A 24,267-nucleotide genomic window follows, 5' to 3' on the forward strand; every position below is an offset into this window, starting at 1 on the left:
CAGCACTGATTGCGGGTGGGGAGTCGGGACAGTCACACCCTTGAAACACTCAAGTACAGACTGAAAGTGGCCCAGGATGTGATGCTCCTCTTTCTCTCTTCCTAAACTTTATCCACACAAGAAAATCTCACTTTGCTAACTGACAGAGAAAGAAAAAGAATCTTTCAATGGCTCTTCAGTACCTCACCAATGGGCCACCTGTACTGTCTCTGGTCCCCTCTGGAGGAGGGAAGGAGTGATGAAGTACCTTCTGGCCCCTCTTTCCCCTATTCCCATTTATGTACATTTCCAAAGCCCATCAAACTCTGAAGATATTCAGCCCCCAAAAGACCTAGGTGTCCAAAAGTACACACCTTACCAGCTGAAACTATGCCTCAGAGACATAGATGGCAAGCACCACCAACCACCACTTCCCGTGTCCTTTCCTTACGCCTAATTGATACTCAAGCAGATGACTGATAAAGGAGTCCAATCTAAAAGGTCGTAGAAGACAGGTTTAGGAACTGACTTATAAGTAGAGGCCCTTTTGGCTAAGATCCCATATACACTATCTCCACAGAAGCAGCTGAGTACATTTGCTAGTCACCGACAGTGTATAAGGCACACTGCACCACGCAGGCACACCGCAGCACGCACGCGCACCACAGCACGCACGCACACCGCAGCACACACGCACACCCTCCCCCACTTAGGGCTCACACGCTGGAAAGACGAGACATCAGGCAGAAGCATTCTTTTCAGCGCTACCTGTTTTGAGCTTATGATGAGAGAGAACTTTTAATGCAGACCTTCATCCTAATCTACAGGAAGAAGACAATTGGATGGTCCTTGACATTATGCTTTCTCAAGCTCTGAAACAGCAAGGCCCCGTAGAACTTCCAGAACATAATTATGCAGAAAGTTTTCAGCATTACAAAGCAGAAGCAACAACTGTCTTGGACATTTCAAAAAACTGCTGTTTTAAATCAAGTATTAAGAAAGACCCAAATTATACTGAATGGGTTTTCAGGAATACTCACCAAACACAGTAAAAGCGGTATAATGGGATCTGTAAGATTACTTCTAACATTCTCTGTAAATAAAGACCAAAAGGTATCATTTTCTGTGAGATCTATTATAAGGTAAAAGGACAATTTTCTTAAGCTAGCACTTTGTATAGTTGGCCGTGGGAGAGAAAACTAGGGATTTTTTAAGCCCAGATCTGTTACTTGCCTATGTTTCAAAGGAAATGGTTCATTTGCTAGGTGGCCTACTCTTGCTACTTTCTGGATCCTAGACCTGACCTGAGGGTGGTTTGGCAGAGGCTGAAATGTGCTTCTGTTCATCCTTTTTTCACTTGGTGTCAGAAGACAAGGTGCCCAGACGACCACAATCCTCCGATTTTATTAGAGACCTTCCACCCTGCCTCCCCGCTGAGACCTTTATCTGAAAAAGAACCTTCAGCCCAGGAAGAAACGTGGCGACAGGCTTGATTTTGTTGAGGAGATTAAGGCTGTGGCCTCTTTCTTCTCAGCAATCACCATGCTGATTTTGTGAAAAAAGTAACAATGGAAGATTTCCACTGTAGGGAAATATTTAAAATATCTGCAATTATGCTTCAAATAAACAAATGAGGCAGGTATTCCCTGGATCTAAAAAAATCTTTGAGGTATTTTCCACAAGAATGAGGTGCTAAATATACATCCTTGCTCTCTTTTTGGTGGCACAGAGAGAGAACGACCAGATAATTTCCTGGCCCCTGAGTGTGCATGACGGGAATGAGAATGTAAATGCTGAGGCCCTGGGGATACCTATTTCTTAGGAATAAGGGAGTGGGATTCCCAGAGGATTCCACATGGGACAAGCCAGGTGCTGGATGCTTTACCACATTCAGAGAACTTAATTCACACACCAAGCCCTGAGCCCTTGCCTTTCAGTCCAGGAAAAGTAAGTGACAGCCTGTGTCCTTTCCATGACACCATTCTGCCTCCCTGGCTCTCTCTAGTTTCAAATCTGGAAAAATCTATCAATCATGCAACTTCAGTTAGCATTCCAAGAACTACTCAGGTCAGGCCTGAGTGATCTATTCATAGACAGGCTTCACCCTCACAAAGAGTTAAAGCTGATTATCAGAACTAGTATACTTAGGGGTTTCCAATATTTATACTAATCACTGTAAATATAAATAAAAAAACAATTACATTGACAATTATAATAATGGTGATACAACACTATGAGCCTGGTATACAGTAGCCGTTTAATAAATAATATTTGATGAATGAACAGGTATGTCTTTGGGTTCTTAATCTGGGAACAGTACCAAAAAAGAATCAACGAGAAGTCTAACATCTTATTCATTTCAAAATGATTTTTAAAACTCTTATGATTGGCTATTAAACCATTAGCAGGAAAGCAGTAATTATCATGAAACATACTCTAAAATTAGTTCTGAAATCTTGCCTTAACTTGTTTACATAAACATGTCTCACATATAAATGCATTAAAATAAACCCAACTACCCCTCTATCAAATAAAAAAGCAAAGAACAAAAAACCAAGTGCTTCAACTGGAAAAGAAGCAATTCTATCTACCCATACCCAAAACTATCTTCTTAAGTCAGGACTGTTAACCTACTGCCTTCACACGCATGTGCAGTGGCTGAATTCTGTCCTGTTAAGGACAGAAAGCAGCAGCCCTAAGAACCGACCCAACTATCTAGTGAATAAACCACAAAGGAAAGGGGATTTACACAATCACAACAACGTTCCCCTGGGAGCCGTTCCAGTCCATCAGAACCCAAATCTAACTTTGCAGTGGCACCTAAATGCCACTTTGCATTTGCAATAAAGTAAATTGTATACCTTTCCAAAATTAGCTTATAAAATACAATAACTATGTGATTAAGTTTTTAACTAAGTGCTTTAAATACATCCTAACCTATTTCTAGATGGCAACAGCCACTGGGTTTCTACAGCACAGGACTCAAACGTTCCCTCGTATCCCTGATGGCCTCTCAACAAAGTTGGTAAATAAAAGAAAGCAAATGACAAGAGAATCCAGTTTCCTACCTGACCTGACCAGCCCAGGGCTAATCTTCAACTCTCCCACAGCAGCCTCAGTGAAAGCACATACTGGTGGCCCTCACTTTGTCCCTTTCTTGCTTTTGTTTCCTTTGAGAGCCATGCCTGAAACTTCCCCAAGCTGTGAGTTTCTGAGTAAGAGGCAGATCCAGTACCTTTAAAAAAGTTCACCATGGTAAATCACCATCATACTTACAGTTAGTTCTTTCCTTCTGTTACATCAAGATTTCTTTCTGCCACCAACCTGAGAGCAGGCTCTTCCCTGAGCCAAGATCTCAGATACCGGTCATGCTTAAAGACCGACCCTGCTCATCAAAGATTAGAGAGCGGTCTGCAGCATTCACTTCTCTTCACCATAGCCAAGTAGGCCCGATAAATGCTAATACTCAGCATGATGCGTCAAGAACTTTAAGCCTCAGCAATGGCTAAGCAGAAAGTATCACAAATTTACTGAAATTATCTGTGGCACAAAAGAAAAGAGAAGGAATTAAAGTCTCTCTCTTAATGCAATGCTTGACTGAACTACTCCAATCCCTTTTTAAACAGGATACTGGTGGCAAGTGACCCTGATGGCAGGCCCTAGTGAGATACACAAGGAACACTTGTTCTATTTTTTTCTTTTATGACCTCATTAAGGAGGATTTTGAAGATTGTTCCTGAATATGAGAACAAAGTGTCTTAAGACATCTCTAGCTTTTTATGTCTTTAGCCTTTTACTGCTGACATGGCCTTTGGGTCTGTGTTTATAACTCGGTACAGTTACGCTCACACTCATCTCCCCCCCGCAAAACAAGAATCAAGCAAGGTGATCTGGCTGAAAACAGTCAGAGCTGCACACCTCTAGATGCAGAGATGTGCTAGTTTCTTACACTGGACAGTTCTGCCAAGACCAACTTGGGATCCACTCTTTTTTCATCTCCTCCGAGTTGTAGCTGCCATTAATTAGCTCTGGCGGCTGTTTTGAGGCTCTTACCAAGGGAGGGTGCAGGCTGCCAAATCTGCTAGTGTGAAAATAGTCCACCGCCAGCAACATTTTTCTGAGTGTTTGTTGACTCCACGCTTCACTTTAATATGGAAGATTATATTTTACGATCAGAAACAAACAAACAGATTTATAACCAAAGACTTGAAAGGAGGCAAACAGGGAAAAAGCCAGCCAAGGACTGAGACTAAATGTAGTATTTTTATTGACTTCTTGGAAACCAAATAACCTGGCATATTAGTGTGTGCATTTTGCAACAGACATTCAGCCCCATTGTACTACTTAGAAGAGAATAAAAAGAAACCCTACTGCTTGAAACCCAGCGGAACATCCCCACAACAGGGCACAACTGTTCCCTCATGCATGAATGGGAAGGAGATGAAAGAAAAGATGGACTTCTGAGGTACAGCAAAAAACAAAGACAACAAAAGTGCTGATCATGAGGGAATGACACAACTCGCTGCAGCAAAAGGGATGAGAGAAAGGAACTCAGACAATGGTGGGACAGCTAAGTGACACGTAGGAGAACTGAAAAATCTACAGAAGTGTCGTTTCTCTCCACCCTTGATGAAAAACAATTAAATGTTGGTACATCTGTCATAAAAAAGATCACTGAAACCTGTTACCATCATTATGTATGGTAAACTCAATTGCCCAAACTGTAACTCTCCAATTAAACATTGCCACCTCTGTTTGTCACCCTTGCTAAAATGAAAAGTTTTAACTTCTATGATGCTTTACAACATCTGAACATGTTGAAACAAATTATAAAGGCTGAGGGGTACTGAGAATGTGTATGTACACATGTATGTGTACACAGAGGTTTAAAACACTCTGTGTAAAAGATGGGCTTTAGGAAATTGGTATATAAACTCAGCTTTTGTTTATAAATATTTTCCTCTTGACTCACACTATAATTATGGAGATATTTGCTCTAAATTTTGGATTGGTTTTCATCTAGTAGCAGCTCCAAATATTTTGGCATTAAGTTTCTTTGCTCTCAAACCCCACTACCAAGAAGATATTGTTTGTAAACACTTAATATGAATGAAAGAAGCTCATGATTTAATGCCACTTTTAGGTAAATGCAGTCATGTGTAAGGAATGGGAATAATTACTTTTTGATGTTTCTGTTTTTCTTAAACAGAGGCACACCTGTCCACACTTCACTAATGCTGAGCCCTGCTAATGAAGTGTTCAGTGAGAAAATCCCATCAACCAAAGACATTAAAAAACCACCATATGAAGTCTGCATGAGATGTTTATTGCTCCAGAAGTCCACCAGCCTGGGAAAGTCACACTGCTTTTAAGTGAGCTCCTGAGCGTTATTCCTTGCTTGATAACGTGCAACCCCTCACAAAACCCAAAAAGCAGTTATTGACCCTGTCAGAATGCCTGATTAATGGATAAACGCTGTAATTGATTAGCAGAGAAGTGTGAATTAAAACAGGGCACGGCATCAATAACCAGCTTCTAACAAAGGTGGTTGACGTAAAAATGTGAAACAAGAGCCTGCGGCTATATCTCATCAAAGGCACGCTTTTCTTAAAAACAGGGGAGAGAAAGGGAAATAAACAGGCCTAGTGTCCTGCTCCCTGTGATTCTTTAATCTTTCCTCCTGGTGAGGATGCCGAGTGGAGCCACCAGCGAACGGTATGGGAACTCACTGTTCGCCCACTTTCAGTCCACCTTCGGGTATCAAGCAGTATGAAGCAGTTAAACGTCTCCATTGTTCCAAGACTTAAAGAAAAAGCACGTAAGAAGTCCTATTCTCTCTTCATTTTGTTTGCTTGGAACTCTCTTCACTTATGTCCTCATAGAAAAATAAACTCTGCTTGCTCCGGTGCCCCTGGAGAGGTAGAATGTTGCTTCCATCTGCTTCTGGACATGAAAAATAAATTCATTCATTCAGTCAGTCAGTCAGTCAGTCAGTCATCTAGCACCTGGTACGGACCAGTTATTCCTCTGAGCTGGGGAGTACAGAGATGAATAGGTTTATGGTAAGCTGAGTGGATGCAGACCCCACTCCTACTTAAAAACACACAGAAATATTGGAAAAACTAAAGCAAAAGTTAAAAAAAAGAAAGGTTTAACATATAGCTGAGCTTGAAAGAAAAAGGAAAAGGAAATCTTCAAGTACTGAAACAAAGCAAGAACGCCAGGGCCAGAGTTCCTGGAGCCGATGCTGTGTCTACAGAGGGGTATCAGCCCTGGAACAAAGACTAGGGGCCGGAGTGTCAATACCCACGTGGGACAGAAGACACCAACTTGGGCTTGTGCAAGGTGAAGGAACTGAACAAAACTGGACCCCTTTAAAAGCTATCTAATCCATGAATAGGGAACTGGAAGAATTATGCCCACAAAGAAACAGCAAGGCAGCCTGAGGTCTGGCTTGGGCTCTGTGAAAATAAATAAACCTTTTGTATGAGTCATCCAAACCATGATCCTGTGTTAAGAGCAAGTGCGGGCGTTAAGTTTATACCACCTAGATGGGTTTGAAGTCACAGATAGAGAAGTTAAAATTAAAAACTTGAGTTCAAGACTCTAAAACAACTGAGTCTTGGTTTGCAGAAGAAAAACGCTAAGCAGTGCTGCAAGAATGTATCCACAGTCCAGGGCACATGGACTCCCAGAGGCAAAAACAACCCCTGCTGAAGATGAGCTCACAATACCGTCCCAACCACGTCAGGAAACAAACCACCAGGTGGGAGGGTCACTAAGCACAACATAAGGGTGAATAGGTACCTGAGAACTAGAAATAAGTGAAAATTTCAGAAGGAATATGAAATATATAAGTTTGAAGTTATTAAAGTGACACAGGAAGGAATAGTAACCATGGAAAGGTTAGGACAGTATTGGAAATAAAAATTAATTTGAAAGAATCAAATAGCATTTTTAAAAGGAAAATATATAGTCATAAAATTAATAAGTAAAACAGTAGATTAGACATGCCTGAAAAAAGAATCCGTGAACTATAGGATGGACGAAAAGAAACTACACAGAGTGGTTTCTGTGCCACCACATGGCACAGAGAGGTAGGTGATGGAAGTCATGAAGTTAGGAAACAAGATGGGCAGAATGAGACATTACAATAAATGTCGAAGAGAGAATGGAAAGAATGAGGATTCACAACTGAGAAGTTTTCAGAACTGAAAGGAATATTTAAGTTCTCAGATGAAAGAAACAGAGTCACAAGCTAACTAAGTAAACAGAAAAGACTGATGACTCACGAAGAGAGAACAATTTTGCTGCACAATATAATGTTCCTAGGCAGCAAAATAAACCCTAAAATAATGGAACAATATTTTCAAAGTACTGCAGAAAAATAACCTTCAGCCTTGAATTCAACTAAGTTGTCATTCAAGATAGGGCCAAAATACATACATTTTCCAGACAAACAAAGGCTGAAAGAAGTTATCTTTACTGAGAGAAGTGACCAAAGGTATACTTCATAATAAAAGAAACTGAATCCAGAAGCAATAATAATGTTGTCTCATTTAAACAAAGTACTAAAAAAAAATCAACAACAAATAAAGTACTAGACTCTGATAACATACTAGACAGAGAACATGAAAGATTTGAGGTAGATATCAGAGCTAAAATATTCTAGAACACTTTGTTCAGAAGGAGAATAGAGATATTATCAGTTAACTTCAGGCTTTGTTAAATCAAATATGCATATTAAAATTATAAAATAATCACCAAAAGAAAAAAATTGAATATATAACTTCCAAATCAATGTGGATTAAGGATGTTAATATTAAACAAGATAGAAATTAAGGCAAAAAAACCTCCCAAAACCCTACCTAGGCATAAAGAATATCATTATCTAATGATGAAAAGAACATTTTATCAAAAAGAAATAATATTCTTCAAACTGTAGACATCTGAAATAAATGCAAAAATTACCAGAATTACAGAAGTAATTGACAAATTCACAACCAGAGGCAGAAATTGATAGGTCTAAAAGACAAAAATTTAATAAGAATATACAAGATTTGAACATCATGTTAATAATCATTAGCTAATGCACATACAAAGAATTCCTCACTGAATTATTAGAAAATACACATTTTTTCAAGTACACATGGAACATGTACAAAACATGACCACTTACAAGGCCATAAAGGAAGTCTCAGGAAATACTAGTCAATTTTGTACAAACGGAATTCTCTGACCACAGTGCAGTAAAGTCAGAAGTCAATACTTCTGAAAACTTAGACACATATTTTTAAATAATTCATGGATCAAAAAAATATAATTAAGAGAAAATATTTAAAATATGTGAAAATGAAACACTACATATCTAAATCCAGAGACACACTAAGAACTAAGGTAGTTCTTAGGGGGCAATTTATAAGTTTAAATGTATATACTAGAAAAGAAAGAGTAAAATATTAATGAATTCGTTTTTCTACTCAGGAAAAAAAAATTTTTTAAGAGCAAAAGACAATCCTAGGAAATTAGAAAGAATAATAAAAATAAGAGTGAAAATTAATGAACTAGTTAACAAAGTATAAGGAAGGTCATCAAAATCAAAAAAGATTCTTTGAAAAGATAAATAAAATAGGCAACCTCTGGCAAAATCAAGAAAATATTAGGAATAAAAAGAAACTAAAACTATAGATGCAGAAGATATTAACAATAAGAAGAGAATGCTAGGAACAACATTGTGGCAAGAAATCTGAAAACAGATAATGTAATAATTTTCTAAATAAATATAAGTAACCAAAAGTGATTTAATAAGAACTAAGAGGGCTTCCCTGGTGGCGCAGTGGTTGAGAGTCTGCCTGCTAATGCAGAGGACACGGGTTCGAGCCCTGGTCCGGGAAGATCCCACATGCCACGGAGCAACTGAGCCCGTGTGCCACAACTACTGAGCCTGCGCGTCTGGAGCCTGTGCTCCGCAACGAGAGGCCGCGATAGTGAGAGGCCCCCGCTCGCCGCAACTAGAGAAAGCCCTCGCACAGAAACGAAGACCCAACACAGCCAAAAAAATATATAAAAATAAAATTTAAAAAAAAAAAAAGAAAGAAAAAAAAAAAAGAACTAAGAAATCTGAAGAGATCATATGCTACTAAACATATTGAATTAGTAGTCAAGATACACACACACACAGTACAGATAATTCCTAATAAGTTTTGAAAAGCCTTTAAGAAACAGATAATTCGTAACTATACAAATTGCCCTAGAGAACAGAATGAGGGCAAGTTCCTCAAATAATTATTCCCAATTTATTTTGAAGAGAGTATAAAAACCAAAGAAGGCAAAAACAAGAAAAGAAAATTTACAGGCCTGTCTCACTTATAACATAAATGCAAAATTCCTGAATTTTAACAAACAAAATCCAGAAAATGGAAAAAAACTGTTTTATATCAGTAATACAAGGATGATTTAACATTAGAAAATATATTAGTATAGTTCATTATATTAACAAGTTAGAGAAAAGTCTTTTGAACATCTCAAAAAACGTAGGAAAAGCATTTGACAAAATTCAATAATTAATTATTTTTGTGCATCCAAAGACAATATCAACAGAGCAAAAAGACAACCCACAGAATGGGAGAAAATATTTGCAAATCATATGTCTGATAAGGGATTAATATCCAAAATATACAGAGAACTCCTAAAACTCAGTAACAAAAAACAAACAACATGATTCAAAAATGGTCAAAGGACTTAAATAGACATTTCTCCAAAGAAGATATACACATGGCCAGTAGCACATGAAAAGATGGTCAACATCAGTGACCATTAGGGAAATGCAAATCAAACTATTGATACAATACAATGGGATACCACCTCATACCCATTAGAATGGCTACTATCAAAAAAACAGAAAATAACGAATGTTGGCGAGGATGCGGGGAAATTAGAACCCTTGTTCACTGCTAGTAAAAATGTAAAGCCACTATAGAAAACAGTACGGTGATTCCTCAAAACTTAAAAATAGAATTACCATATGATGGAGCAATTCCACTTCTGGGTATTCACCAAAAAGCACTGAAAGCAGGGTCTTGAAGAGATATTTATACTCCCTTGTTTATAACAGCATTATTCACAATAGCTAAAATGTGGAAGCAACCCACATGTATATTATGGATGAATGGATAAGCAAAATGTGGTATATACATACAATGGAATATTATTCAGATTTTAAAAGGACGGAAATTCTTACATATGCTACAACATGGATGAAACTTGAGGACATTATGCTAAGTGAAATAAACCAGTCACAACAAGACAAATACTCTATGATTCCACTTATATGGCATACTTAGAGTAGTGAAAATGATAGAGCTAAAAAGTGGACTGGTGGCGGCCAGGAGCCACAGAAGGGGGAATGGGGAGTTGTTTAATGGGTACAGAGTTTCACTTCTACAAGCTGAAAAGAGCTATGGGGATGGATGGTGGTATGGTCATAATTCACAAAATTGTGAATGTATTTAATACCACTAAATTGTACACTTAAAAATGGTTAAAATGGGGACCTCCCTGGTGGTGCACTGGTTAAGAATCTGCCTGCCAATGCAGGAGACACGGGTTCAAGCCCTGGTCTGGGAAGATCCCAAATGCCACGGAGCAACTAAGCCCGTGTGCCAGAACTACTGAGCCTGGGCTCCACAACTACTGAGCCTGTGCTCTAGAGCCCGCGAGCCACAACTACTGAGCCCGCGAGCCACAACTACTGAAGCCCGCGCACCTAGAGCCTGTGCTCCGCAACAAGAGAAGTCACCACAATGAGAAGCCCACGCACCGCAACGAAGAGTAGCCCCCGCTCACTGCAACTAGAGAAAGCCCGTGCACAGCAACGAAGACCCAATGCAGCCAAAAATAAATAAATATTAAATAAATAAATAAATTTATTTTTTTAAATGGTTAAAATGGTAAATTTTATGTTATATTTTACCATAATAAAACAAAATTAGGGAAAATGGTCAATAATCATTCATTGTTTTTTTAAAAAACTAATAAAAGTTCATAAAGTTGGCTGGATACTAGATCAAAATACTCAAAAGCAGAAACATGGCAGATGAACATGTGTTTACCTCCACTTCCTTTCAAAAACCCACATTAAAGTGGGGAGGAGTATGAAGCCACAGAAACAGATGTAATGGAAGAGAGATGTCAACAAATTTGGAGAATGGAAAGTGAATCAACAGGTGGAAAAGCTAACTGCTAACTGCCCACAGCACTGGGGCCAAAGAAGTGTGGCAGGTCCAAAAGAATGAAGCTTCTCTCCACAACAGAACTCTGCAAAAGCTTAGGAACTGAGGTTCCTGGTGCCTCTGAAGGCAAGGATGTGGGTCTGAACAAAGGATTGTTTATACTGTATAAAGGGCAATAAGACCCTCCCCCTACTAATATCCTCAATCCAATAGTCAAAGGAAGTAACTCTCTCTGGAGAAAATGAACCAGAACAGCTTCCAACTTGCGGATGCAAAACACAGCAATGCGGAGGACTTAATCAAGGAGCTGAAAATTGGGACTAAGTGAAAGTCAGCACATAGAATGGTGAGGATTCCCCAGGCCTTGTCCCCTTGGCTTCCAGAATGCTGGCAGCCAAGTTTCATCCCCGGAGACCGGAAGCTGGAGGATTCCTCTCTAAGAAACAGAGGGCCTACAGACACTGATATCTGGCAATCCCCTGGTGAAGGTGTCAGATCCCTATCTGATAACCCTGCAGTGAGGTCGGATCAATTAGCATGCATAATGAACTCTCCAGCGATTTCTAAGTTCCTCATTCTTAAATATGGACTGATAACCACAGATCACCAGACATTTGATGAAAGCCGTTAACATGAAAGATAAAGACTAAAACAACCAACCAGGCAGAGCACTCAAGAAAACTCTGAGTACAGAAAAACTCTAAATCTTGTATTATTTCATAAAAATTTAAATTTACATTAAAATAAAAATCAAGCAGCATTCCCATACACCAGCAACAATCAAGCACAGATTTTGTTTAAAGCAACACAAGTCCTGTCTTCGTGGCATTCAAATTTTAGTTGGATTGAGAGACATGCAAAGAGATAAATCACAACACAACATTGTAAGTGCTAAAAACAAGCCATTATTTAGACCCAAAAATCAGGAAAATGTTTTCGAGAAACCTAATGAAGTCAGTTTGGTATATACAAAATTTGAGTAGCCGTGCAAACATCCCAAGTTGAAGGAAGATTCTGAGACCATCATAAATGAAAAGGATGTCATCATTGAGGGGAATAACTTAGAGAGAGAAGGACACCCTGGGCAGGATCGTGACTTTAGTGCTCAAAGAAGGATGTAAAAACCCTTCTGGAAAACCAAGACGGAATGTTCAGTCAGAATAAATTCCAGGGAGATGAGTATCCTTGATGCAGGGAGAGAGAGGAGAGAGTTCTGGGAAGTGGAGCATGTAACAGCACCAAGAGCCGGAGAGAGTCAACTAGTATGCGAATTAAAAAACGGGGCCTTGGAGGGACTTCCCTGGCGGTCCAGTGGTTGAGACTCAGCACTTCCAATGCAGGGGACTCGGGTTCGATCCCTGGTCGGGGAACTAGGATCCCACATGCTGTGCAGGGCGGCCAGAAAAAAAAAAACAAACGGGGCCTTGGAATTGGCCATTCTGAAGGCATTTGAGACCTAAGAGGACAGTTTCAGAGTCAGAGGGATGAATATGTTCCTAGCAAGCTGAGAAGTCAGGGTGACTTAGTGAGAACTGACGAAGGTGGACACACACCTCTTCAAGAAGTTAGGCATCAAGAGAAGTTGGGAGACACATCAACAGCTTGAAGATGTGGACACAAAGGAAAGTTTATGTTTTATACTCAGCTCTCCTACCTGTGGATTCTGCATCCAAGGATTCAACCAACTTCAGATCAAAAATATTTGGAAAAAAAATTCCAGAAAGTTCCAAAAATCAAAACCTGAATTTGCCACAAGCTGACAACTATTTACATAGCATTTACATTGTATTGGGTGTTATAAGTAATCTAGAGATGATTTAAAGTATAATATAGGGAGAATGTGCATAGGTTATATGCAAATACTATACCATTTTATATAAGGGACTTGAGCATCCACGGATTTTTGGTATCCTCGGGGTTCCTGGAACCAAAAATGACTGTACTTCATTTTTTTTTTTTTTTGGTACTTCATTTTTGATAAAGATATGTGTAGAATATCTTTGCAGGCTGTGGGGAAGGATTGCACAAAGGGGCAAGGAGGAAAAGATGAGGAGAAAGAGGGACTGAATTTGTGTACCAAGATTCTCCAAGGAGATGGAAGAAATGAGGAGGGGCCGACACAGGAGAGGAAGGATGACTCCTTCTCATTTGAGAAACTTAAGGAGGCAGGAAGAAGGTTCCTTTCCACGTGGAGGGGTACAAGATGGAGAGAGGCGAGCTGCTTGAGTCAATGGGTGCACTTCTGGAGACCAACAATTACTCCTTTTTTTTTTTGGCCGCACAGCTTGCAGGATCTTAGTTCCCTGACTAGGGATTGAACCCTCGCCCTGGGGCATGAAAGCGTGGAATCCTAACCACTGGACTACCAGGGAAGCCCCTGAGTAATCCCTGATTACTCTTTTTTAAAGAAAGGATATTTAAATGACAGGGAAATTGAGATGAACCATGGAGAAACTGAACAATCAAGGAGATAGATTTTATACATTCTGTGGTAGCAGGAAAACTGGTTGGGAGCTATGTGACAGTACAGATGAGAAGAGGCAAATCAAAAGGGTGGTGAGGAGACAGGGCTGGAGGTGGCCAGTTCACAGGTCACTGTACAGCACGTGAAAGGAGAGTGTAGGAAATGGGCAAAGAAAGGAACTGGGAAAACTGAGGGAGTTTAGAAAAGCAAAAGCAACATCCCTGGAAAGATAACTCCCTCCTTCACCTCTTTCCCCTGCCTGGGTAAAAATTCACAAATTCCCTCATGTCCTATGTTGACTTCATAAGTCTCAATGACAAAGACCACTGACAAAAATGCTGTGCAGTGTAAATAATAACAGCTTTATTACTGCCCTAGCTCCACTGGGGCAGAGAAAAGCAGCAGACGGTCTCCGGGAAGAACAAATGTTAGCGCTGCCCAGTCCAGAATGCAACCCACCACATTGCTCTGGGCCTCTGGAGGGGAAGAAGAACACTGTCCGATCTCAAGTTTCTTAAAAACAAACAAACAAAGAAAAACCCAAGCCACCAATTTAGAGATAGGTAAGCGTGAAGTCAGCTATAGAAATGCAGTAAGAGGGCTCTCTCCTCCACTAGATCTTTCATCTTGCTTCATTTCATACAGCTGCTCATCTGCATTTCCTTTTTATTGAAAGAACACACACACATAAAAGCCTACAAATAAACTGTTACCTCTCATCAAGAGTTTGGGATTGGGGCAATCTCTAGGAGTTAACAATTTATAAGGGGTTGTGATCTTTCAAAGAAAGAAAAATCAAGCCGAGAAGGTGAGAAATGTGATAAGAGAGAAAAGAAACTTTTCAACTACAGCTTTTTAAAAACAGACATAGGAATGAAGGGCAGGGAAATTTTCTTAAACACTTGTTCTTGCTAGGAATTTTTTTTGCATGCTCTTTCAAGAGAAAGAAAGAAAAGGAAAAAATACAAGCTGAAAAGGAGCAAATGTATTTCCCATGGGCCAGAAAATAGAGGCTGGTTCTCAGATCAATGAGAAACATGGTGGGCAGGGGATGACAACATCAGCTGTATTCATTAGCTACGGCTGCCATAACGAAGTTCTACAAGCAAAGTGGCTTACACAGTTCCAGAGGCTGGAAGTCTGAAATCAAGGCAATGTTGGTTCAGAAGTCTGAAATCCAAGGAGGGAAGGACTTGTTCCAGGCCTCTCTCCTTGGATTACAGATGGCCATCTTCTTCCCATCTCTCTTCACATTGTCTTCCCTCTATGCACGTCTATTTTTGTGTCCAAATTTCCTCTTTATTTAAGGACACCAGTCATATTGGATCAGGGTCCACATAATCTTAAATTAAGATTAGTTAAGATAACATCATCTTAACTAATTTCATCTACAACAACCATACTTTCAAATAAGGTCACATTCTGAGTATTGGGACCTCAATACATGCATTTTGAGGAGGAAGATAATTCAACTCATAACAACAGGTAGTATTTATTGGGTTCTTACTGGGTGCCAGGCACTGTGCAATGCACATTTCATGTAATTCTCTGAAACTATTATCCCCATTTTATAAATAAGGAAGATTGGGCACAGAGAAATTAAGTAATTTACCCAAGATCAAACAGCTGGTAATTAACAAAGTTAAGATTTCAGAACCTGGTCCAAGGGAGTCCAATGTGCTAAGCGCTACCCTTTACTCTGTATTTAATAAGACAGTGTTTCACCCATTCAGAAATCTTTGTGATAGAATCAATACATAAATGCCCAAGAGAATGAATGAAGTACATGAATGGGGAATGAACATGTTGATGGGTGGCTGAGAATTTCTACACAGTAAAGTAGGGCCATTGCCCAAAGCACCCATCAGGTCTCCAGCAGTATCCTTAGGTCCAGGGTGGACGCTAAGTGGCACGTGGCAAGGAGCACACAGGCTGTGGAGTCCGACAGAACGTGTTTAGTGGCAGGAGACACACGCATTAGTGATTTGTGTGTGTCCAATTCTAATGAAACAATTCTGAAATGATTTTTGAACGTAAGGGAAATGATGAGATTTGAGGAGCTAGCCTGGGAAAAACACAATCTGGGCAACTACACAAATCACCAGGCTTTATCAACTCCCTAATACAAAGTCAACTGTCATTTTAGCAGCAACGAGATTAACTGCCATTACAAAGAGAACTTTCTTTAGCAACTAGTGTTTCAAACTTTTAAATCTGTTTTATTATAGATCATATAGAAAAAAACAGTTGAAAGAGAAATACTTTAAATAGTATAATATATGCCTGGCTCCAACAGCCACTTAACTCACTAAGAACAAAGATGTAAATCAGCCTATGAAAGTCTCCCAGATCCTCTGAGCCTCTCATCCTGTCTTGGGGGCTAACTGTGACGTATGTGTTTAAAATCAAATTTCAAAATATGCATTTTTCCAAGAATCTGCTTCTAAATGTAGCCACCTTCCCCTTCTGGCACTTTGCTGAAGGAATGGAGATCTGCTCCAGTGCTGGAGGGAAAATAAATCTGTGACTAATTTAATGACATGTTATCTAACATAACAGCACAAGAGATTTGAACTTGACTGTACACGACTATCCCTTTTCCAACTGTTTTTATGCCGAATACCCAAGAAAGGTGCAATTACTCCATATCACCTTCCACACAATGATACTCTATTGATAAGCTTTTATCTCAGAAATACAGGACACAATAATCCAAAACTACTAAGAAACCAAAAGCCATCTCTACCATATGCAGCCCCCGTGCCTCACCCACAAGAGCCTCATAATAACTGGAGCCATTCAATGAGGGACCTCTCAGGACGCAGACCAGGCAAGAGACCTGGAGGGTGGTAGACAAAGTTTTGAAATGGTTTTATATTTTGCTCCTCTGGGTGTATTTGGCTCAGGAGCACATTGTATCTTTTCCAGTGGCCTTGCCTTCATTGTGTTTTTGTTCTTTTAATTGTGGTAAAGTACACATAACATACAATTTACCATTTTAACCATTTCTATTTGTACGGTTCTGTGGCATTAAGTACATTCTCACTGTTGTGTAAATGTCACCACCATTCATCTTCAGAACTTTTATCATCATCCCAAACTGAAACTCTGTACCTGTTAAACGCTAACTTCCCATTCTCCACTTCCTCCAGCCCCTGGTAACCATTATTCTGTGTACTGTTTCTATGAGTTTCACTACTTTTGGTACCTCATGTAAGTAAATAGAATCATATAGTATTTGTCCTTTTCCATCTGGCCTATTTCACTTAGCATAATGTTTTAAGGTTCATCCATGTTGTAGCATGTGTCAGTACTTCCTTCCTTTTTTAGGCTAAATAATATTCCACTGTATGGATATACTACATTTTCTTTATCCATTCATCCATCAATGGACATGTGGGTGGCTTCCACCTTTTGACTATTGTGAATAATGCTGCTATGAACCTGAGTGTGCAAATATCTGTTCCAGTCCCCGCTTCCAATTCTTTTGGGTATATTAGGGTATACACCCAGAAGAGGAGTTGCTGGATCATATGGAATTCTATGTTTAATGCCTTCACTGTATTTTTCTTACAAACATGGTAAATGTTGTAAACAGATGCATCCTTGCAGTGTGTGCTGGGTGCAGTGTGTGCTGAGGTTTCTAAACGCCCTAGATAACTGGCAGTCACCTCCGAGTTCTTTGAGTTTGGCTGTGTATAAAATGCTAAAGGAGATAAAAGACTAAGCCTAGGACCCCTACACAGGATAATCTGTGCAGATGAAAAAAGTCTGTCGACAACTGAGCACTTAATAATCTAGGAAAATGAAATATTCTACTGTAGTGTGCTACTTCCTTTTACATTCATTTCAGTAATTTAAATAACAGATATTTATTGAGTGCTGACTGTCATACAGTCCCCAAACCTGGGGTGTGGCCCTCTCCCTTCTGGGATTGTCTGCACATTGCTGAACACCCAGGGCATAGGAGGTACTCAACATGTTGGTTGGTTTCCCTGTTCACGTGTCATAATGTGAACACATAAAATATCAAAGAAAGAAATGCACTGAATTAGACAAACAAATTAGTAAATGGATATGATCATTATTTAAGTCCTACTTACATCCAAATTAGTTTACAATCATGATTTAGATTTATAGGAAGTCAACCTATGCCAATTGAGCTATTTTAAAATTCACAACTGGACTTTAAATGTTCCGAGAACATTTCTATAACTGAGTCATTGGACCTCCAAAAAGAAAATGAAACCATCACAGTAATATGAATATATCTTTCCTTATTCTTCCCTGAAATGTGTCAGATAAAGCAGTGGTCCCCAACCTTTTTGGCACCGGGGACCGGTTTCGTGGAAGACAATTTTTTCACAGACTCGGGGGTGGGGAACGGTTCAGGCGGTAACGCGAGTGATGGGGAGCAATGGGGAGCGGCAGATGAAGCTTTGCTCGCTTGGCCGCCGCTCACCTGCTGCTGTGCGGCCCGGTTTCTAACAGGCTGCGGACCAGTACTGGTCTGCAGCCCGGAGGTTGGGGACCCCTGAGATAAAGGAAAAAGACATCTGAAGCCTTGGAGGGAATGGATGGCACACTTCACAGAGAAGGAGAGGAAAGATCCGAATGTCATTAACAGCATAAAGAAGGCTAACTTGCTTAATGAAGGCTTGAGTACTGACATAAATAACATCCACAGACGCTTTTCTCCTTTACAGCAACTGCTTTCTCTAGATGTCATTGACCAGTGTAAACACAGGAGTATTTCTACATACACAAGCTTTGGTTTTGTTCTGTAAATGCAGAATTTACAGAATGTATAAGCATTCTACATATCTTTATGCATGCTATACATTATGATACATGCACAAGTTTATAAAAGTAGGAAAGTTCCCAACTAGTGGATGGAAGAAGACTAAGGCCAAATTCTCCATTCTACCCTAAACCCAGAAGATGAGTTTTCAAGGAAAAAAACAAATGCTTTATATAAAAGGGAAAAAATACAAACACACACACAGAGGGAGAGATCTTTCTGAATATTATCTCCTATGTGGAGAAAGAACATATATATGAAACAAATGCAATCCAAAGAGATCCATACATTAAAAACAAGAGTTGAGAGGTAGGAAGGAAAAAAAAAAATCACCTGACTTCATACTAAGAGGCTATGGTCAATTAAACAGAGGATGCACTATGGAGATGGTGGCCCAGGAAATAAAGGATGAAATGGAAACACAAACTGGGTGTTACGGCAACCCACGAAATAACAGAGTTTAGAACTACTGGTGTTTGTGTGATAGTCTGAATCCAGTGAAATTTTCATTTCAACTAGATTACCTGAGGTGGCCTTTTAAGAGAAAGTGCCCTTTTCTGTTGAAAAGGTATTATATTCACATGGTTCCAGGAGGGTACCAAAGAGTTCACAGTGAAAATCTTCCTCTCACCCACCCTTCCCTTTTTCCCCAGTTCCTCCGTGAAGCCAGTCAGCGTTACCGGCACCTTGTGTACCGGGAGCGAAGTGTTTACATATACATTCAGAAGACCTAGAGGCAGCTCCAGACGCCCAAAGTAAATGAGATGGAGCCATAAGAGGATGTTTTCTAGGGAGCATTTTAATCTTTTCCCCCATCCCCCTTCTTTAAGGCAGGAAACTCAAGGCTCTCAGAATATTGTTTTCTTCTGAACTCACAGGGAATTCTGCGTGAGGCTTTGTTTTCCAATGGTGAGCCAATTTTTTTAAGAGCCCCAAATAAGTAAATTAAGTTAAAAAGCAGATTAAAAAGACAGATGTGATGAAGATGGTGCCTAACATATAATGGAAAATCAATAAGTAGCTGTTGAATGAATGTGAAAGTGGCTCTAAAATCTAACATACCTGGGTTCAAATGTTGGCTGCCACTTACTGGGGGTGTGACTGAGTCTTGCTTCACTCCTTTGATAAAATGGGGATAAACGCACATAGCTGCTGTTATGTTTTTGGAATTAGATGAGACAATATATGTGAAGTGGTGAGAATTCCCGATATGCATTAAGTGTTCCATAAAAGGTTGCTATCCTTATTGCTGCCATAAGCTACTCATGACCTCTAACTACTTTTGGTCACAGAGATGATTTGGAGATTTGGTCCCCCCCAAGGACACCCAAGGCTGTCACCGAAACACCTCTAAGCTTGTACCATGTTGGGGTGAAGTGACAATCGACACGGGCTTATGGCTGTCTTACATCATCCTCTGCAACATCACTGAAGCAATGTCAACTTCCTCTGTACCCAGAAGGGAAAATTCACACTCCCAAACTGACACCAACAAAGGAATCTTGACAATCAGGGCGGCGGGGGGGAAAAAAATCCAACTTTCCCATAATGAACAGTAAATCACTTGTTTTAAAGTTCATTCGTGCTGTGCTCAGAGACAAGAGAATAGATTGACAGGGTCCCACAAATACCTTAACACCAAAAAGAAGAGCATTAAAATGTTGATTCTTGAGGCATTACCTTTATCACTGTGGCAAATATACATTTGGATTCACTGAAGCCTTGGTCTAAAGGCCATCCATAAAATGCAAAAAGCCATGACCGGCCATGTCTTCAAGCATCACAGTGTGAAAAAGAATATAGAGGCCTCTGCACCCTCAGCTACTGGGTAAAAGTTGTCTGTTGTGATACTTTGTAGCACAAGGGCTGTCACAGCATTGAACAGCAAAGGAGTCACAACTCCAGACTTTACAACACCAGTACGACCGACCGCAGGACTGTCCTCATTTTCCTACATCATGGGTCCCGTGCCCAACAAGGGGTGTTTACAAGTAGCTATTTAGCACCTTCCTCGCAATATTTTTACACCATGTTCTTGCCTTTCCTGTGGAGAAGAGAAGTGAGGAAAATACATTTTCTCTTCTGTGCCAAAATTTAAAATAGGAAAATGTAATCACATTAGGGTTGGTTATTTTTAATGGCAATGTTTAAAATCTCCTCTGTGTCAATGATGAAGAAAAAAATCTTACTCCTTAAAATGACTCTTTCATAGAACATCAGGGTTAGTTTGTGAGTGGCACGTTTTAAAAACATTTAATCAGTGATCTGAATATATGTCAACACCTTCTGGCGGTGTGCTATAAAATGTGAACCTTGTCAACAGCAACAGAAAAAGGTGACACACTTGGGACACAGAGCTTTTACGCTGACACACAGTAATAATATAATTTTAAAATTTATCATCTGTTTAGCTGCAAGCAACAACAATTAATCTTTTTGACAATTCATACAATGCTTTAAATGACACCTGGGAAGAAAAACAACGCATCCTAATTTTTACTTTCATTGTCTTCCAGGGCTTCATAGCTACAAATGCGTATAAAACCACACACAATAAATTTTGTGATTAAGATTAAAATGTTAGCAAAAAATATTTCCCTTGTCACCTCATGCCCCTCCTTGCCTCAGTTAATAAAATTACTTAACATGAGAACCATAAGTGAGAGCGAGTCCCACAGGAAGTGTGGGCCACTGAGGGTTCATTTCTGTCACGTCAAATGGCATTTTATTCCCAAATCATTTAACCTACAACTTTGCATGACTACTTATAGCCTGAATGGATTCTGGTGGGGGCCCAGAAATGACACTAATCCCTCTACTAGAAACTCCATCAGGGCATGACAATCCCAAGCCCATCTAATACCAACAACATAAAAAATACAGCCAGGCAAATTGTCTTCAAAATGTTCAGAAGCATGTGAATATATACATGTTGTATGGATTGCTGTTTGTGTGTCCTGTGAAGCTTCATGGGATTTAGTGCTAGATTACATTAACATCCTTAATTAATCTCTTTCCTATTATACATTAAACCAAAACATTTTTCCTAATACACCTGCTCACCCAGTGCCCTGCTAACCCTGAGATTTAAAAGCCTGTGGGTTAAAGCAAAGGCAATATCAGCACAAAAGAGGGCTGATGTTACTCTCATTAGTAAATCACAAGCTTGTGACATCTGCAGGTGAAATGAAATGGGAAGGTAGTTGCAAACCACCCCACTGTCCACACACTTCTTTCAACCAGCCTTCCAAGACTCTGATTGTACCCAACTGACAGATAAGGAAACCCGAGTGCTGCAACTCTAACTCAGAGATTCACCAAAGCCACATCCAAATCCCAGGTATTTTCTATTGTCACACACCCTAAACTACAGCTAAGACTCAAAAACAAGAAAGTAGCTCAAAGAGCTTTGCCAAATGGGTTCAGGCACTAAAATACATGGCCCATGCTTTGGAAAAGTATTGGTCGCAGAAATATATGGAAAAATATGAGCTCTGCTGCAAAGCATAGAGAAGATAGGGTCAAAGGAAGATGTAGGTCATGATATATAGGCATGCACGTTTGTGGAAAAAAATAGAGGGTTGAGTATGTATAGCTCTTTGTCTACAGTTATTTTCTTCTTTTCTGATCTTTGTTTTCATTCTTTTCCTTTTCCTTCTTTCCCAAGTCTGGTCTTCCTAGGAAGTGATCAAATTGATTTTTGCCACGTGCCATGTGTCTTTTATGCAGATTAGGACCTGAGTAGTGGATTTTAATTCCAGTGTTTCCTAATGAATCATCAATATTACGTGATTTTTAAAAATTTTTATTTATTTATTTTTGCCTGCGTTGGGTCTTCGTTGCTGCGCGCAGGCTTTCTCTAGTTGTGGCGAGCAGGGGCTACTCTTCGTTGCCGTGTGTGGGCTTCTCATTGCGGTGGCTTCTCTTGCTGCGGAGCACGGGCTCTAGGTGTGTGGGTTTCAGTAGTTGTGGCTCACGGGCTCTAGAGCACGGGCTCAGTAGTTGTGGCGCACGGGCTTAGCTGCTCTGCGGCATGTGGGATGTGGGATCTTCCCGGACCAGGGCTCGAACCCACGTCCCCTGCAGGCAGATTCTTAACCACTGCGCCACCAGGGAAGTCCCAATATTCGTGATTTTGAGGCCAGACTTCTATATGCCCCACAACTTTGTCTACATGTTTCTTAGAAAAAATTGCAAATTCTTTTTCAGAAAAGATTTCCAGAGAAGAGCTTGCCATTCTATATTGCATGTCAGACTTTCTCTAATGGCTATGCTAACTTGGGGACCATTACTCTAAATGTATATTTTGAGCCTTTAAGCAAAAACCTCATAAAGGTTTCCTTCATCCTTTGTTAATTACCGATGAACTGATCCCTCACATGACATGTCCCCAGTGTGTCCCGCTCTGTCTGAGCTCTAACGAGCTGCTTGTGTAGCATTTGAAACAGTAGCAGGAACTTTTAATTATGGACACGTTATTTTGAAAGGCAGAATTCTGGAATGAATTCTAGATCTGTGAGAGGGCTGTAGCATACCCGAGCCACTCCATTCTCACTGTGGGGACCAGGAACCTGAGATGGAGGGCTTGGAGAATTTGCTGACATCTGTGATCCTCATCTCCTGACGTCTGTCCAATTTCCTCTCAGTGCTTAACCATTTTCCTAGCCCTAAAAGGCATAAAAATTACTTTCCCACCGAGGAGTTCTTTCCCCAACTATCAAAGAGGGAAAAAAATCCCCCATACTTAATCAATTGATATACAAGTTTCCTTTTAATTATAGCTAGTGTTAATATTTAAGTCTCAGGCCTGAAACAGACCTCTCCAGCTAGTGGGAAAGGCCATAGAACATACACAAGAGAACAACGCTTAAAATGTGTTTAATTACAGGGAGCCCCTCACAGCATGGAACCGGAGCACAGGGATCTCAGAAAGCAATTTTCCATTTAGACTGTGCTCCTCAGCTAATTAAAAAACCAAGCGGGCCAGCAATCTGGACAAGGAGACAATGCACACTCCGCACATTACAACACAGGTAAAGGTATGTGTGAGCCTAAATGGAAATGAGAGCTGCAGGAACCCAAATGTGAAAAACAGCCATTTATAGCAGTGGCCCTGACGGATGGGTACGTGCCTGACTGGCGAATGACATACTGCCCTCTTACTTCGTGGCTGAGACACGGGAACGCTCCGGCCATCTGCTGTATCTGCACAGATCCCCAACTCGGAGAAGAGAAACACACGCTTCAGTTGCAGCTGGAACGCACATGCTTCCTGCTGACATGGGCTCTTGGCATGGCCAGGATTTCAGGTTTGAGCCCTCAATGACTGATATTTCCCCCCAACTGTCTGATCAGGTTTCCCAGGTTTTTGCAGGAATCTGTTTGTTTGGGGGATGGGAGACATATAAGGGAGGGAGGGTACAGAGTGGTCACTGACTTTCCAAAGAGCTCAATTCTACTCTATTGAAATGCCTCACAGATGAAGGAAGGAGGTTCCAGAGATTTGGTGCAGGTTTGCGCCAACCATAAAGCCTGCTCAGCTTCCTTCCATTTACAGTTTATTGCATTAACATTTCTTTTGTGCTGGCTGCTGCTGGGAAGCTATTGTAAATTTGGGCAATTACAACTTTTGTTCCATCTGTCCCTCCCCTCCTCGGTAGGCAGTGTGACATCAAAGGTGGCCCATTCAGCAGAGGCTGGCTCTGTCTCTTAAATCCAACCTGAAATAGATGTTATTGGAAAGAGCAGGTTCTGAGTGAAAGGTAGCAGGATAAATCACGAAGATGCTGCTC

General features: G+C 40.3%; 1 protein-coding gene across 3 annotated transcripts in view; it reads right to left on the reverse strand.

Moving 5' to 3' along the window:
• The window catches only part of CLYBL (citramalyl-CoA lyase), a 247,570-nt gene that overhangs the window by 141,891 nt on the left and 81,412 nt on the right, over positions 1 to 24,267 (reverse strand). The window lies entirely within an intron of this gene.

This window comes from Balaenoptera acutorostrata, chromosome 18 (genome assembly GCF_949987535.1).
Source record: "Balaenoptera acutorostrata chromosome 18, mBalAcu1.1, whole genome shotgun sequence".
Taxonomy (NCBI): domain Eukaryota; kingdom Metazoa; phylum Chordata; class Mammalia; order Artiodactyla; family Balaenopteridae; genus Balaenoptera; species Balaenoptera acutorostrata.